The 16,284-nt window shown below is 43.8% G+C and overlaps 7 non-coding genes across 7 annotated transcripts; 3 read left to right on the forward strand and 4 right to left on the reverse strand.

Annotated features, from left to right (window-relative positions):
• Positions 1 to 3,207: 3,207 nt before the first annotated feature.
• Positions 3,208 to 3,290, forward strand: trnal-cag (transfer RNA leucine (anticodon CAG)). The gene has a single exon. It is a non-coding gene; the product is annotated as a tRNA-Leu (tRNA).
• An 823-nt stretch (positions 3,291 to 4,113) lies between these two features.
• On the reverse strand, positions 4,114 to 4,185 carry trnad-guc (transfer RNA aspartic acid (anticodon GUC)). The gene has a single exon. It is a non-coding gene; the product is annotated as a tRNA-Asp (tRNA).
• A 1,563-nt stretch (positions 4,186 to 5,748) lies between these two features.
• trnal-cag (transfer RNA leucine (anticodon CAG)) lies at positions 5,749 to 5,831 on the forward strand. The gene has a single exon. It is a non-coding gene; the product is annotated as a tRNA-Leu (tRNA).
• Positions 5,832 to 6,654: 823 nt separating this feature from the next.
• trnad-guc (transfer RNA aspartic acid (anticodon GUC)) lies at positions 6,655 to 6,726 on the reverse strand. Its single transcript has one exon. It is a non-coding gene; the product is annotated as a tRNA-Asp (tRNA).
• Positions 6,727 to 9,206: 2,480 nt separating this feature from the next.
• trnad-guc (transfer RNA aspartic acid (anticodon GUC)) lies at positions 9,207 to 9,278 on the reverse strand. Its single transcript has one exon. It is a non-coding gene; the product is annotated as a tRNA-Asp (tRNA).
• A 5,115-nt stretch (positions 9,279 to 14,393) lies between these two features.
• Positions 14,394 to 14,476, forward strand: trnal-aag (transfer RNA leucine (anticodon AAG)). The gene has a single exon. It is a non-coding gene; the product is annotated as a tRNA-Leu (tRNA).
• An 819-nt stretch (positions 14,477 to 15,295) lies between these two features.
• trnad-guc (transfer RNA aspartic acid (anticodon GUC)) lies at positions 15,296 to 15,367 on the reverse strand. Its single transcript has one exon. It is a non-coding gene; the product is annotated as a tRNA-Asp (tRNA).
• Positions 15,368 to 16,284: the final 917 nt, after the last annotated feature.

Consider the following 16,284-nt stretch of genomic DNA (forward strand, 5'->3'; position numbering starts at 1 on the left):
CTTCTCCAAGAGAATGGTTTTCACTGGCAAAGGCAACCCAACTTCACTCCTTGCTTGGCTAGCGCTATATCATCTAGTTTACAGCAACATTCTTTGTGCCGTCATGTTACTCTGATGTCTTAGGACCGCTCTGAATCGCAGGGAAGGGGCTTTGTGCATGAGAATCCTTTGTCCACAACTCAAGTTATTGTTACATATTAACATTTTGGCATGTACTCAACACCACCGTAAAACCTCCTGTTTTTCTGTCATTTTTGTGGAAAAATCGTCTGAAAACAAAACAATGGTCGTGACAAAAGACCTCGACAGATCGTCCCTGGTATGCAAAGTCCTTGTTGGCTTTGGACAAGACAAGAATGAAACCACAGGATTTCTGTTGTTGGACAAAGTACTTGGAAGTGAGCTTTATGGAAGAGTGGTATGAAGGAGAGGTTAGGGGGATGTCCTTGTTGGCTTTGGACAAGACAAGAATGAAACAACAGGTCTTCTGTTGTTGGACAAGGTACTTGGAAGTGAGCTTTATGGAAGAGTCTTATGAAGGAGAGGTTAGGGGGAAGATAGAGGTCCCTGCAGGCCAGGCTTCTCGTGGTGGCAATACATTTGGTGCCAAGTGAAATGCCTTCCAAAGTGCTTTGATAAAAGCAAACAAGTGTAAGATAGTTGAATATGAGATGACAGCATGTATTGAAGGCTGGTGTAGGAGCTGCTGGTCTTGAGTGATTTGTAAGGGAGGTGACTGTTTGCAAGAGGGAACTTGGCTGATGGTGGGTGAATTAGATTATACTTGGTGGGAGGCATGTGATAAAAGTCCTAGCTCTCCCCGTCGGGGAATCGAACCCAGATCTTCCGCGTGACAGGCGGAGATACTGACCATTATACTAACGAGGAATTTTGATGGGACAGATACAGTCGTCATTTGAAAAGACTACCGTAGCCAATGAGCGAAATAAGAGTTTTGTGTCCCATTTTAGGTGCCTTTTAAAGGAATGTTTTGAATCACGCAAAGCAATTGAGAAGAAAATAGGCATGATCTGCAGCATGCAAGTGGTGAAAAGGGCTCAACAAGAATCTCATTGTACAGGAATGTGTTTCTAACATGCACTGTATATATGACAATAAACGCTTGAATCTTGAATCTTGGTGGCAACACCCAGAAATTCTGCCTTGTGGTAGATGTAGGACACTCCGCATCATCAAAACAATAAAAAGTAGAATGTTTGCTCCAGAAGAAGCTAGACTTTTTTTTTTCCCTTTGCAGTGTTGATAAGTTGTAAATAGATTCTACTTTGGACCCTTATGCAGATTTTTCAAACCCCCGGTACCGTATCATAGGACAACAGGACAGGGCTTTTGACCGAAGCAAACTGGATTCATATCAGGCTATTTGAAGGGGGGCTATTCACATTTAGGCCTAAGATGGGTGAGAATATCAAAACAGTATTCTAAGTACCACATCAGACTATAATGGTGATAACACACCTATTGAAATTTCAACTTCTGCAGTCTCAGCTATTATGTAAGTAATGGGTGAGAATGCTCAGCAATTTGGAGGTGAGATGGGCATCATCATGCCTATTGAAATTTCAACTTCTGGAGGCTGATCAACTATTATGTAAGTAATGGGTGAGAATGCTTAGGAATTTGGAGGTGAGATGGGCATCATCATGCCTCTTGAAATTTCAAATTCTGGAGGCTCATCAGCTATTATGTAAGCAGAGGTGAGAATGCTGATCATTGATAACAGTGCTACTCTTCCTGCTCTTGTTTTCTTCTCCATTTTCCTCGTTGTGGAGTCGTTAGCGGTAACCTTCCCGTAGCAGCGACACCTCTGTGACTGAAAAGACTGCAACGACTGGCGCATCGACTCCAGCCACAATATATGGTCGGAACGACAGCCTGAAGTCATCAACAACGCTCGCTCGAGCCATCACGGCAACGACGCTTGGCCTTTAAAGTGCTGCGTTAAGACCGCAGTTTCCCTTGGAGGCGGGGTTCAAATTCCACTTCTGACATTGCAAACTTCTCTACCAGAATTATTTTTACTGGCAAGGCAACCCAAGTTCACTCCTTGCTTGGCTATGCTACGTTGTATTGCTGCTGGATTCATATCAGGCTATTTGAAGGGGGGCTATTCACATTTAGGCCTAAGATGGGTGAGAATATCAAAACAGTATTCTAAGTATTACATCAGACTATAATGGTGATAAGACACCTATTGAAATTTCAACTTCTGCAGTCTCAGCTATTATGTAAGTAATAGGTGAGAATGCTCAGGAATTTGGAGGTGAGATGGGCATCATCATGCCTATTGAAATTTCAACTTCTGGAGGCTGATCAGCTATTATATAAGTAGAGGTGAGAATGCTTAGGAATTTGGAGGTGAGATGGGCATCATCATGCCTCTTGAAATTCCAAATTCTTTAGGCTCATCAGCTATTATGTAAGCAGAGGTGAGAATGCTGATCATTGATGACAGTGCTACTCTTCCTGCTCTTGACGGGGGCATTGTTTTCTTCTCCATTTTACTCGTTGTGGAGTTATTAGCGGTAACCTTCCCGTAGCAGCGACACCTCTGTGACTGAAAAGACTGCAACGACTGTCGCATTGACTCCAGCCACAATATATGGTCGGGACGACCGCGTGAAGTCATCAACAACGCTCGCTCGAGCCATCACGGCAACGACGCTTGGCCTTTAAAGTGCTGCGTTAAGACCGCAGTTTCCCTTGGAGGCGGGGTTCAAATTCCACTTCTGACATTGCAAACTTCTCCAACAGAATGATTTTTACTGGCAAGGCAACCCAAGTTCACTCCTTGCTTGACTATGCTACGTTGTATTGCTAAACTGGCACTGTATCGTCTAGTTTAAAGATTATTGCGGCCATTTTACATCTGAAGAGTTCTTGCTTCCAAATGCTTTTTGATAAAGCTTATAGTTAGGGATGGCTCAGGTAATCCTGAAACATCTCATGTTGCCCAAGCTGCTATAGGCTTAGACTGCTGTGGGACATCATCTGTCACACCTTTCCTCACTTTGCTCTCTTTTTCCCCCTGTTTAATTTTTCAAATGATTTTATGTACACGTGACATTATTGTGGTTATTAAACAACTTAAACAACAGCCAAGACCCATGAACACCACGTAGACCCACATATTCACTCCAATGATCCCTGGGCCCGCCGACAATAAGTGCAAGTCTTTTTTTTGCAGTCAGGATGGCCGAGCGGTCTAAGGCGCTGCGTTCAGGTCGCAGTCTCCCCTGGAGGCGTGGGTTCAAATCCCACTTCTGACAAAGCAACCTTTTCCAAGAGAATGGTTTTCACTGGCAAAGGCAACCCAACTTCACTCCTTGCTTGGCTAGCGCTATATCATCTAGTTTACAGCAACATTCTTTGTGCCGTCATGTTACTCTGAAGTCTTAGGACCGCTCTGAATCGCAGGGAAGGGGCTTTGTGCATGAGAATCCTTTGTCCACAACTCAAGTTATTGTTACATATTAACATTTTTGCATGTACTCAACACCACCGTAAAACCTCCTGTTTTTCTGTCATTTTTGTGGAAAAATCGTCTGAAAACAAAACACTGGTCGTGACAAAAGACCTCGACAGATCGTCCCTGGTATGCAAAGTCATTGTTGGCTTTGGACAAGACAAGAATGAAACCACAGGATTTCTGTTGTTGGACAAAGTACTTGGAAGTGAGCTTTATGGAAGAGTGGTATGAAGGAGAGGTTAGGGGGATGTCCTTGTTGGCTTTGGACAAGACAAGAATGAAACAACAGGTCTTCTGTTGTTGGACAAGGTACTTGGAAGTGAGATTTATGGAAGAGTCTTATGAAGGAGAGGTTAGGGGGAAGATAGAGGTCCCTGCAGGCCAGGCTTCTCGTGGTGGCAATACATGTGGTGCCAAGTGAAATGCCTTCCAAAGTGCTTTGATAAAAGCAAACAAGTGTAAGATAGTTGAATATGAGATGACAGCATGTATTGAAGGCTGGTGTAAGAGCTGCTGGTCTTGAGTGATTTGTAAGGGAGGTGACTGTTTGCAAGAGGGAAGTTGGCTGATGGTGGGTGAATTAGATTATACCTGGTGGGAGGCATGTGATAAAAGTCCTAGCTCTCCCCGTCGGGGAATCGAACCCCGATCTTCCGCGTGACAGGCGGAGATACTGACCATTATACTAACGAGGAATTTCGATGTGACAGATACAGTCGTCATTTGAAAAGACTACCGTAGCCAATGAGCGAAATAAGAGTTTTGAGGTGCCTTTTAAAGGAATGTTTTGAATCACGCAAAGCAATTGAGAAGAAACTAGGCATGATCTGCAGCATGCAAGTGGTGAAAAGGGCTCAACAAGAATCTCATTGTACAGGAATGTGTTTCTAACATGCACTGTATATATGACAATAAACGCTTGAATCTTGAATCTTGGTGGCAACACCCAGAAATTCTGCCTTGTGGTAGATGTAGGACACTCCGCATCATCAAAACAATAAAAAGTAGAATGTTTGCTCCAGAAGAAGCTAGACTTTTTTTTTCCCTTTGCAGTGTTGATAAGTTGTAAATAGATTCTACTTTGGACCCTTATGCAGATTTTTCAAACCCCCGGTACCGTATCATAGGACAACAGGACAGGGCTTTTGACCGAAGCAAACTGGATTCATATCAGGCTATTTGAAGGGGGGCTATTCACATTTAGGCCTAAGATGGGTGAGAATATCAAAACAGTATTCTAAGTACCACATCAGACTATAATGGTGATAACACACCTATTGAAATTTCAACTTCTGCAGTCTCAGCTATTATGTAAGTAATGGGTGAGAATGCTCAGCAATTTGGAGGTGAGATGGGCATCATCATGCCTATTGAAATTTCAACTTCTGGAGGCTGATCAGCTATTATGTAAGTAATGGGTGAGAATGCTTAGGAATTTGGAGGTGAGATGGGCATCATCATGCCTCTTGAAATTTCAAATTCTGGAGGCTCATCAGCTATTATGTAAGCAGAGGTGAGAATGCTGATCATTGATAACAGTGCTACTCTTCCTGCTCTTGTTTTCTTCTCCATTTTCCTCGTTGTGGAGTCGTTAGCGGTAACCTTCCATTAGCAGCGACACCTCTGTGACTGAAAAGACTGCAACGACTGGCGCATCGACTCCAGCCACAATATATGGTCGGAACGACAGCGTGAAGTCATCAACAACGCTCGCTCGAGCCATCACGGCAACGACGCTTGGCCTTTAAAGTGCTGCGTTAAGACCGCAATTTCCCTTGGAGGCGGGGTTCAAATTCCACTTCTGACATTGCAAACTTCTCTACCAGAATTATTTTTACTGGCAAGGCAACCCAAGTTCACTCCTTGCTTGGCTATGCTACGTTGTATTGCTAAACTGGCACTGTATCGTCTAGTTTAAAGATTATTGCGGCCATTTTACATCTGAAGAGTTCTTGCTTCCAAATGCTTTTTGATAAAGCTTATAGTTAGGGATGGCTCAGGTAATCCTGAAACATCCCATGTTGCCCAAGCTGCTATAGGCTTAGACTGCTGGGGGACCTCATCTGTCACACCTTTCCTCACTTTGCTCTCTTTTTCCCCCTGTTTAATTTTTCAAATGATTTTATGTACACGTGACATTATTGTGGTTATTAAACAACTTAAACAACAGCCAAGACACATGAACACCACGTAGACCCACATATTCACTCGAATGATCCCTGGGCCCGCCGACAATAAGTGCAAGTCTTTTTTTTGCGGTCAGGATGGCCGAGCGGTCTAAGGCGCTGCGTTCAGGTCGCAGTCTCCCCTGGAGGCGTGGGTTCAAATCCCACTTCTGACCAAGCAACCTTCTCCAAGAGAATGGTTTTCACTGGCAAAGGCAACCCAACTTCACTCCTTGCTTGGCTAGCGCTATATCATCTAGTTTACAGCAACATTCTTTGTGCCGTCATGTTACTCTGAAGTCTTATGACCGCTCTGAATCGCAGGGAAGGGGCTTTGTGCATGAGAATCCTTTGTCCACAACTCAAGTTATTGTTACATATTAACATTTTGGCATGTACTAAACACCACCGTAAAACCTCCTGTTTTTCAGTCATTTTTGTGGAAAAATCGTCTGAAAACAAAACACTGGTCGTGACAAAAGACCTCGACAGATCGTCCCTGGTATGCAAAGTCATTGTTGGCTTTGGACAAGACAAGAATGAAACCACAGGATTTCTGTTGTTGGACAAAGTACTTGGAAGTGAGCTTTATGGAAGAGTGGTATGAAGGAGAGGTTAGGGGGAAGTCCTTGTTGGCTTTGGACAAGACAAGAATGAAACAACAGGTCTTCTGTTGTTGGACAAGGTACTTGGAAGTGAGATTTATGGAAGAGTCTTATGAAGGAGAGGTTAGGGGGAAGATAGAGGTCCCTGCAGGCCAGGCTTCTCGTGGTGGCAATACATGTGGTGCCAAGTGAAATGCCTTCCAAAGTGCTTTGATAAAAGCAAACAAGTGTAAGATAGTTGAATATGAGATGACAGCATGTATTGAAGGCTGGTGTAAGAGCTGCTGGTCTTGAGTGATTTGTAAGGGAGGTGACTGTTTGCAAGAGGGAAGTTGGCTGATGGTGGGTGAATTAGATTATACCTGGTGGGAGGCATGTGATAAAAGTCCTAGCTCTCCCCGTCGGGGAATCGAACCCCGATCTTCCGCGTGACAGGCGGAGATACTGACCATTATACTAACGAGGAATTTCGATGTGACAGATACAGTCGTCATTTGAAAAGACTACCGTAGCCAATGAGCGAAATAAGAGTTTTGTGTCCCATTTGAGGTGCCTTTTAAAGGAATGTTTTGAATCACGCAAAGCAATTGAGAAGAAACTAGGCATGATCTGCAGCATGCAAGTGGTGAAAAGGGCTCAACAAGAATCTCATTGTACAGGAATGTGTTTCTAACATGCACTGTATATATGACAATAAACGCTTGAATCTTGAATCTTGGTGGCAACACCCAGAAATTCTGCCTTGTGGTAGATGTAGGACACTCCGCATCATCAAAACAATAAAAAGTAGAATGTTTGCTCCAGAAGAAGCTAGACTTTTTTTTTCCCTTTGCAGTGTTGATAAGTTGTAAATAGATTCTACTTTGGACCCTTATGCAGATTTTTCAAACCCCCGGTACCGTATCATAGGACAACAGGACAGGGCTTTTGACCGAAGCAAACTGGATTCATATCAGGCTATTTGAAGGGGGGCTATTCACATTTAGGCCTAAGATGGGTGAGAATATCAAAACAGTATTCTAAGTACCACATCAGACTATAATGGTGATAACACACCTATTGAAATTTCAACTTCTGCAGTCTCAGCTATTATGTAAGTAATGGGTGAGAATGCTCAGCAATTTGGAGGTGAGATGGGCATCATCATGCCTATTGAAATTTCAACTTCTGGAGGCTGATCAGCTATTATGTAAGTAATGGGTGAGAATGCTTAGGAATTTGGAGGTGAGATGGGCATCATCATGCCTCTTGAAATTTCAAATTCTGGAGGCTCATCAGCTATTATGTAAGCAGAGGTGAGAATGCTGATCATTGATAACAGTGCTACTCTTCCTGCTCTTGTTTTCTTCTCCATTTTCCTCGTTGTGGAGTCGTTAGCGGTAACCTTCCATTAGCAGCGACACCTCTGTGACTGAAAAGACTGCAACGACTGGCGCATCGACTCCAGCCACAATATATGGTCGGAACGACAGCGTGAAGTCATCAACAACGCTCGCTCGAGCCATCACGGCAACGACGCTTGGCCTTTAAAGTGCTGCGTTAAGACCGCAATTTCCCTTGGAGGCGGGGTTCAAATTCCACTTCTGACATTGCAAACTTCTCTACCAGAATTATTTTTACTGGCAAGGCAACCCAAGTTCACTCCTTGCTTGGCTATGCTACGTTGTATTGCTAAACTGGCACTGTATCGTCTAGTTTAAAGATTATTGCGGCCATTTTACATCTGAAGAGTTCTTGCTTCCAAATGCTTTTTGATAAAGCTTATAGTTAGGGATGGCTCAGGTAATCCTGAAACATCCCATGTTGCCCAAGCTGCTATAGGCTTAGACTGCTGGGGGACCTCATCTGTCACACCTTTCCTCACTTTGCTCTCTTTTTCCCCCTGTTTAATTTTTCAAATGATTTTATGTACACGTGACATTATTGTGGTTATTAAACAACTTAAACAACAGCCAAGACACATGAACACCACGTAGACCCACATATTCACTCCAATGATCCCTGGGCCCGCCGACAATAAGTGCAAGTCTTTTTTTTGCGGTCAGGATGGCCGAGCGGTCTAAGGCGCTGCGTTCAGGTTGCAGTCTCCCCTGGAGGCGTGGGTTCAAATCCCACTTCTGACCAAGCAACCTTCTCCAAGAGAATGGTTTTCACTGGCAAAGGCAACCCAACTTCACTCCTTGCTTGGCTAGCGCTATATCATCTAGTTTACAGCAACATTCTTTGTGCCGTCATGTTACTCTGAAGTCTTATGACCGCTCTGAATCGCAGGGAAGGGGCTTTGTGCATGAGAATCCTTTGTCCACAACTCAAGTTATTGTTACATATTAACATTTTGGCATGTACTAAACACCACCGTAAAACCTCCTGTTTTTCAGTCATTTTTGTGGAAAAATCGTCTGAAAACAAAACACTGGTCGTGACAAAAGACCTCGACAGATCGTCCCTGGTATGCAAAGTCATTGTTGGCTTTGGACAAGACAAGAATGAAACCACAGGATTTCTGTTGTTGGACAAAGTACTTGGAAGTGAGCTTTATGGAAGAGTGGTATGAAGGAGAGGTTAGGGGGAAGTCCTTGTTGGCTTTGGACAAGACAAGAATGAAACAACAGGTCTTCTGTTGTTGGACAAGGTACTTGGAAGTGAGATTTATGGAAGAGTCTTATGAAGGAGAGGTTAGGGGGAAGATAGAGGTCCCTGCAGGCCAGGCTTCTCGTGGTGGCAATACATGTGGTGCCAAGTGAAATGCCTTCCAAAGTGCTTTGATAAAAGCAAACAAGTGTAAGATAGTTGAATATGAGATGACAGCATGTATTGAAGGCTGGTGTAAGAGCTGCTGGTCTTGAGTGATTTGTAAGGGAGGTGACTGTTTGCAAGAGGGAACTTGGCTGATGGTGGGTGAATTAGATTATACTTGGTGGGAGGCATGTGATAAAAGTCCTAGCTCTCCCCGTCGGGGAATCGAACCCCGATCTTCCGCGTGACAGGCGGAGATACTGACCATTATACTAACGAGGAATTTCGATGTGACAGATACAGTCGTCATTTGAAAAGACTACCGTAGCCAATGAGCGAAATAAGAGTTTTGTGTCCCATTTGAGGTGCCTTTTAAAGGAATGTTTTGAATCACGCAAAGCAATTGAGAAGAAACTAGGCATGATCTGCAGCATGCAAGTGGTGAAAAGGGCTCAACAAGAATCTCATTGTACAGGAATGTGTTTCTAACATGCACTGTATATATGACAATAAACGCTTGAATCTTGAATCTTGGTGGCAACACCCTGAAATTCTGCCTTGTGGTAGATGTAGGACACTCCGCATCATCAAAACAATAAAAAGTAGAATGTTTGCTCCAGAAGAAGCTAGACTTTTTTTTTTCCCTTTGCAGTGTTGATAAGTTGTAAATAGATTCTACTTTGGACCCTTATGCAGATTTTTCAAACCCCCGGTACCGTATCATAGGACAACAGGACAGGGCTTTTGACCGAAGCAAACTGGATTCATATCAGGCTATTTGAAGGGGGGCTATTCACATTTAGGCCTAAGATGGGTGAGAATATCAAAACAGTATTCTAAGTACCACATCAGACTATAATGGTGATAACACACCTATTGAAATTTCAACTTCTGCAGTCTCAGCTATTATGTAAGTAATGGGTGAGAATGCTTAGGAATTTGGAGGTGAGATGGGCATCATCATGCCTCTTGAAATTTCAAATTCTGGAGGCTCATCAGCTATTATGTAAGCAGAGGTGAGAATGCTGATCATTGATGACAGTGCTACTCTTCCTGCTCTTGTTTTCTTCTCCATTTTCCTCGTTGTGGAGTCGTTAGCGGTAACCTTCCCGTAGCAGCGACACCTCTGTGACTGAAAAGACTGCAACGACTGGCGCATCGACTCCAGCCACAATATATGGTTGGAACGACAGCGTGAAGTCATCAACAACGCTCGCTCGAGCCATCACGGCAACGACGCTTGGCCTTTAAAGTGCTGCGTTAAGACCGCAGTTTCCCTTGGAGGCGGGGTTCAAATTCCACTTCTGACATTGCAAACTTCTCCAACAGAATGATTTTTACTGGCAAGGCAACCCAAGTTCACTCCTTGCTTGACTATGCTACGTTGTATTGCTAAACTGGCACTGTATCGTCTAGTTTAAAGATTATTGCGGCCATTTTACATCTGAAGAGTTCTTGCTTCCAAATGCTTTTTGATAAAGCTTATAGTTAGGGATGGCTCAGGTAATCCTGAAACATCTCATGTTGCCCAAGCTGCTATAGGCTTAGACTGCTGTGGGACATCATCTGTCACACCTTTCCTCACTTTGCTCTCTTTTTCCCCCTGTTTAATTTTTCAAATGATTTTATGTACACGTGACATTATTGTGGTTATTAAACAACTTAAACAACAGCCAAGACCCATGAACACCACGTAGACCCACATATTCACTCCAATGATCCCTGGGCCCGCCGACAATAAGTGCAAGTCTTTTTTTTGCAGTCAGGATGGCCGAGCAGTCTAAGGCGCTGCGTTCAGGTCGCAGTCTCCCCTGGAGGCGTGGGTTCAAATCCCACTTCTGACAAAGCAACCTTCTCCAAGAGAATGGTTTTCACTGGCAAAGGCAACCCAACTTCACTCCTTGCTTGGCTAGCGCTATATCATCTAGTTTACAGCAACATTCTTTGTGCCGTCATGTTACTCTGATGTCTTAGGACCGCTCTGAATCGCAGGGAAGGGGCTTTGTGCATGAGAATCCTTTGTCCACAACTCAAGTTATTGTTACATATTAACATTTTGGCATGGACTCAACACCACCGTAAAACCTCCTGTTTTTCTGTCATTTTTGTGGAAAAATCGTCTGAAAACAAAACACTGGTCGTGACAAAAGACCTCGACAGATCGTCCCTGGTATGCAAAGTCCTTGTTGGCTTTGGACAAGACAAGAATGAAACCACAGGATTTCTGTTGTTGGACAAAGTACTTGGAAGTGAGCTTTATGGAAGAGTGGTATGAAGGAGAGGTTAGGGGGATGTCCTTGTTGGCTTTGGACAAGACAAGAATGAAACAACAGGTCTTCTGTTGTTGGACAAGGTACTTGGAAGTGAGCTTTATGGAAGAGTCTTATGAAGGAGAGGTTAGGGGGAAGATAGAGGTCCCTGCAGGCCAGGCTTCTCGTGGTGGCAATACATTTGGTGCCAAGTGAAATGCCTTCCAAAGTGCTTTGATAAAAGCAAACAAGTGTAAGATAGTTGAATATGAGATGACAGCATGTATTGAAGGCTGGTGTAAGAGCTGCTGGTCTTGAGTGATTTGTAAGGGAGGTGACTGTTTGCAAGAGGGAACTTGGCTGATGGTGGGTGAATTAGATTATACTTGGTGGGAGGCATGTGATAAAAGTCCTAGCTCTCCCCGTCGGGGAATCGAACCCCGATGTTCCGCGTGACAGGCGGAGATACTGACCATTATACTAACGAGGAATTTTGATGGGACAGATACAGTCGTCATTTGAAAAGACTACCGTAGCCAATGAGCGAAATAAGAGTTTTGTGTCCCATTTTAGGTGCCTTTTAAAGGAATGTTTTGAATCACGCAAAGCAATTGAGAAGAAACTAGGCATGATCTGCAGCATGCAAGTGGTGAAAAGGGCTCAACAAGAATCTCATTGTACAGGAATGTGTTTCTAACATGCACTGTATATATGACAATAAACGCTTGAATCTTGAATCTTGGTGGCAACACCCAGAAATTCTGCCTTGTGGTAGATGTTGGACACTCCGCATCATCAAAACAATAAAAAGTAGAATGTTTGCTCCAGAAGAAGCTAGACTTTTTTTTTTCCCTTTGCAGTGTTGATAAGTTGTAAATAGATTCTACTTTGGACCCTTATGCAGATTTTTCAAACCCCCGGTACCGTATCATAGGACAACAGGACAGGGCTTTTGACCGAAGCAAACTGGATTCATATCAGGCTATTTGAAGGGGGGCTATTCACATTTAGGCCTAAGATGGTTGAGAATATCAAAACAGTATTCTAAGTACCACATCAGACTATAATGGTGATAACACACCTATTGAAATTTCAACTTCTGCAGTCTCAGCTATTATGTAAGTAATGGGTGAGAATGCTCAGCAATTTGGAGGTGAGATGGGCATCATCATGCCTATTGAAATTTCAACTTCTGGAGGCTGATCAGCTATTATGTAAGTAATGGGTGAGAATGCTTAGGAATTTGGAGGTGAGATGGGCATCATCATGCCTCTTGAAATTTCAAATTCTGGAGGCTCATCAGCTATTATGTAAGCAGAGGTGAGAATGCTGATCATTGATAACAGTGCTACTCTTCCTGCTCTTGTTTTCTTCTCCATTTTCCTCGTTGTGGAGTCGTTAGCGGTAACCTTCCCGTAGCAGCGACACCTCTGTGACTGAAAAGACTGCAACGACTGGCGCATCGACTCCAGCCACAATATATGGTCGGAACGACAGCCTGAAGTCATCAACAACGCTCGCTCGAGCCATCACGGCAACAACGCTTGGCCTTTAAAGTGCTGCGTTAAGACCGCAGTTTCCCTTGGAGGCGGGGTTCAAATTCCACTTCTGACATTGCAAACTTCTCTACCAGAATTATTTTTACTGGCAAGGCAACCCAAGTTCACTCCTTGCTTGGCTATGCTACGTTGTATTGCTAAACTGGCACTGTATCGTCTAGTTTAAAGATTATTGCGGCCATTTTACATCTGAAGAGTTCTTGCTTCCAAATGCTTTTTGATAAAGGGATGGCTCAGGTAATCCTGAAACATCCCATGTTGCCCAAGCTGCTATAGGCTTAGACTGCTGTGGGACATCATCTGTCACACCTTTCCTCACTTTGCTCTCCTTTTCCCCCTTTTTAATTTCTTAAATGATTTTATGTACACGTGACATTATTGTGGTTATTAAACAACTTAAACAACAGCCAAGACACATGAAAAGCACGTAGACCCACATATTCACTCAAATGATCCCTGGGCCCGCCGACACTCCTCCCCCCCTCGAGGCGTGGGTTCAAATCCCACTTCTGACAAAGCAACCTTCTCCAAGAGAATGGTTTTCACTGGCAAGGCAACCCAACTTCACTCCTTGCTTGGCTATGCTATGTTGTATTGCTATTCTGGCACTGTGTCGTCCAGTTTAAAGATTGTTGCAGCCGTTTTACATCTGAAGAGTTCTTGCTTCCAAATGCTATGCCTACTATTTGTTTGCCTCAGGAGTCCTCTTAAACAACAGCCAATACACTTGAACAGCACGTAGACCCACATAGTCACTCGAAAATCCCTGGGCCCGCCGACACTCCTCCCCCCCTTGAGGCGTGGGTTCAAATCCCACTTCTGACAAAGCAACCTTCTCCAAGAGAATGATTTTCAATGGCAAGGCAACCAAACTTCACTCCTTGCTTGGCTATGCTATGTTGTATTGCTATTCTGGCACTGTGTCGTCCAGTTTAAAGATTGTTGCGGCCGTTTTACATCTGAAGAGTTCTTGCTTCCAAATGCTTTTTGATAAAGCTTATAGTTAGGGATGGCTCAGGTAATCCTGAAACATCCCATGTTGCCCAAGCTGCTATAGGCTTAGACTGCTGTGGGACATCATCTGTCACACCTTTCCTCACTTTGCTCTCCTTTTCCCCCTTTTTAATTTCTTAAATGATTTTATGTACACGTGACATTATTGTGGTTATTAAACAACTTAAACAACAGCCAAGACACATGAACAGCACGTAGACCCACATATTCACTCGAATGATCCCTGGGCCCGCCAACACTCCTCCCTCCCCTGGAGGCGTGGGTTCAAATCCCACTTCTGACAAAGCAACCTTCTCCAAGAGAATGGTTTTCACTGGCAAGGCAACCCAACTTCACTCCTTGCTTGGCTATGCTATGTTGTATTGCTATTCTGGCACTGTGTCGTCCAGTTTAAAGATTGTTGCAGCCGTTTTACATCTGAAGAGTTCTTGCTTCCAAATGCTATGCCTACTATTTGTTTGCCTCAGGAGTCCTCTTAAACAACAGCCAATACACTTGAACACCATGCAGATCCACATATTCACTCGAATGATCCCTGGGCCCGCCGACACTATTGTGCAAGAATTCCTTTCATGGTCAGGATGGCCGAGCGGTCTAAGGCGCTGCGTTAAGGTCGCAGTCTCCCCTGGAGGCGTGGGTTCAAATCCCACTTCTGACATTTCACACTTCTCCAAGAGAATGGTTTTCACTGGCAAGGCAAACCACATTTACTCCATGCGTGGCTAGCGCTATATCATCTAGTTTACAGCAACATTCTTTCTGCCGTCATGTTACTCTGAAGTCTTATGACCGCCCTGAATCGCAGGGAAGGGGCTTTGTGCATGAGAATCCTTTGTCCACAACTCAAGTTATTGTTACATATTAACATTTTGGCATGTACTCAACACCACCGTAAAACCTCCTGTTTTTCAGTCATTTTTGTGGAAAAATCGTCTGAAAACAAAACACTGGTCGTGACAAAAGACCTCGACAGATCGTCCCTGGTATGCAAAGTCATTGTTGGCTTTGGACAAGACAAGAATGAAACCACAGGATTTCTGTTGTTTGACAAAGTACTTGGAAGTGAGCTTTATGGAAGAGTGGTATGAAGGAGAGGTTAGGGGGAAGTCCTTGTTGGCTTTGGACAAGACAAGAATGAAACAACCGGTTTTCTGTTGTTGGACAAGGTACTTGGAAGTGAGCTTTATGGAAGAGTGGTATGAAGGAGAGGTTAGGGGGAAGATAGTCCCTGCAGGCCAGGCTTCTCGTGGTGGCAATACATTTGGTGCCAAGTGAAATGCCTTCCAAAGTGCTTTGATAAAAGCAAACAAGTGTAAGATAGTTGAATATGAGATGACAGCATGTATTGAAGGCTGGTGTAAGAGCTGCTGGTCTTGAGTGATTTGTAAGGGAGGTGACTGTTTGCAAGAGGGAAGTTGGCTGATGGTGGGTGAATTAGATTATACTTGGTGGGAGGCATGTGATAAAAGTCCTAGCTCTCCCCGTCGGGGAATCGAACCCCGATCTTCCGCGTGACAGGCGGAGATACTGACCATTATACTAACGAGGAATTTCGATGTGACAGATACAGTCGTCATTTGAAAAGACTACCGTAGCCAATGAGCGAAATAAGAGTTTTGTGTCCCATTTGATGTGCCTTTTAAAGGAATGTTTTGAATCACGCAAAGCAATTGAGAAGAAACTAGGCATGATCTGCAGCATAAAAAGTAGAATGTTTGCTCCAGAAGAAGCTAGACTTTTTTTTTTCCCTTTGCAGTGTTGATAAGTTGTAAATAGATTCTACTTTGGACCCTTATGCAGATTTTTCAAACCCCCGGTACCGTATCATAGGACAACAGGACAGGGCTTTTGACCGAAGCAAACTGGATTCATATCAGGCTATTTGAAGGGGGGCTATTCACATTTAGGCCTAAGATGGGTGAGAATATCAAAACAGTATTCTAAGTACCACATCAGACTATAATGGTGATAACACACCTATTGAAATTTCAACTTCTGCAGTCTCAGCTATTATGTAAGTAATGGGTGAGAATGCTCAGCAATTTGGAGGTGAGATGGGCATCATCATGCCTATTGAAATTTCAACTTCTGGAGGCTGATCAGCTATTATGTAAGTAATGGGTGAGAATGCTTAGGAATTTGGAGGTGAGATGGGCATCATCATGCCTCTTGAAATTTCAAATTCTGGAGGCTCATCAGCTATTATGTAAGCAGAGGTGAGAATGCTGATCATTGATAACAGTGATACTCTTCCTGCTCTTGTTTTCTTCTCCATTTTCCTCGTTGTGGAGTCGTTAGCGGTAACCTTCCCGTAGCAGCGACACCTCTGTGACTGAAAAGACTGCAACGACTGGCGCATCGACTCCAGCCACAATATATGGTCGGAACGACAGCCTGAAGTCATCAACAACGCTCGCTCGAGCCATCATGGCAACGACGCTTGGCCTTTAAAGTGCTGCGTTAAGA

Source organism: Leuresthes tenuis, unplaced genomic scaffold (genome assembly GCF_036924035.1).
Source record: "Leuresthes tenuis unplaced genomic scaffold, fLeuTen1.0.hap1 SCAF_3, whole genome shotgun sequence".
NCBI classification, from domain to species: domain Eukaryota; kingdom Metazoa; phylum Chordata; class Actinopteri; order Atheriniformes; family Atherinopsidae; genus Leuresthes; species Leuresthes tenuis.